The sequence below is a fragment of the Sinocyclocheilus rhinocerous genome, unplaced genomic scaffold (genome assembly GCF_001515625.1).
Source record: "Sinocyclocheilus rhinocerous isolate Xijiao unplaced genomic scaffold, SAMN03320098_v1.1 scaffold623, whole genome shotgun sequence".
NCBI lineage: Eukaryota > Metazoa > Chordata > Actinopteri > Cypriniformes > Cyprinidae > Sinocyclocheilus > Sinocyclocheilus rhinocerous.
The window spans coordinates 120,486-121,141 of record NW_015644631.1 but is presented as its reverse complement, the minus strand read 5'-3'; the positions used below and the strand labels follow the sequence as shown (position 1 = coordinate 121,141).

Here is a 656-nt window from a genome sequence, read left to right as displayed (position 1 = left end):
GACGGGACGAAACCATGCAGTGAATGGGGGAGATAATTTAGCTGGAAATGCAGAAATAAGCCGTAATTTGGTTTTATTTGTAACTCTTAGATAGATACATTTATAATTTCTATTACATTACTACTACTACTGTTACTACTAATAAAACAGATCTCTGGGGGCCCCAAAAGTGCGTCCTAACTTTCCCCCCCTTAGCGGCGCCCCTGTCTATTATCTATCTATCTATCTATCTATCTATCTATCTATCTGCCTGCCTGCCTGCCTGCCTCTCTGTCTATCTATCGTCTGTCTGTCTGTCTGTCTGTCTGTCTATCTGTATGTCTATCTGTCTGTCTATCTCTCTGTCTGTCTATCTGTCTGTCTGCCTGCCTGCCGTGGAAACCCAGCTAAAGTATTTTTTTTAAACAGTTGATGAGTAATTCACTTTAAGATCGTGTTTATTGCTAAGTTTAGTGTGGCAAAGTAGAAGCGCAGCCGTAATTAGCGTGCAGTGTATCTGGTTGCCATGACAACCTCACGTACTACTACTGTTACTACTAATAAAACAGATCTCTGGGGGCCCCAAAAGTGCGTCCTAACTTTCCCCCCCTTAGCGGCGCCCCTGTCTATTATCTATCTATCTATCTATCTATCTATCTATCTATCTGCCTGCCTGC

General features: G+C 42.7%; 1 protein-coding gene across 1 annotated transcript in view; it reads left to right on the top strand.

Moving 5' to 3' along the window:
• Positions 1–656, top strand: part of LOC107758573 (unconventional myosin-XVIIIb-like) — a 50,248-nt gene that overhangs the window by 17,068 nt on the left and 32,524 nt on the right. The gene's annotated exons all lie outside the window — the stretch shown is intronic.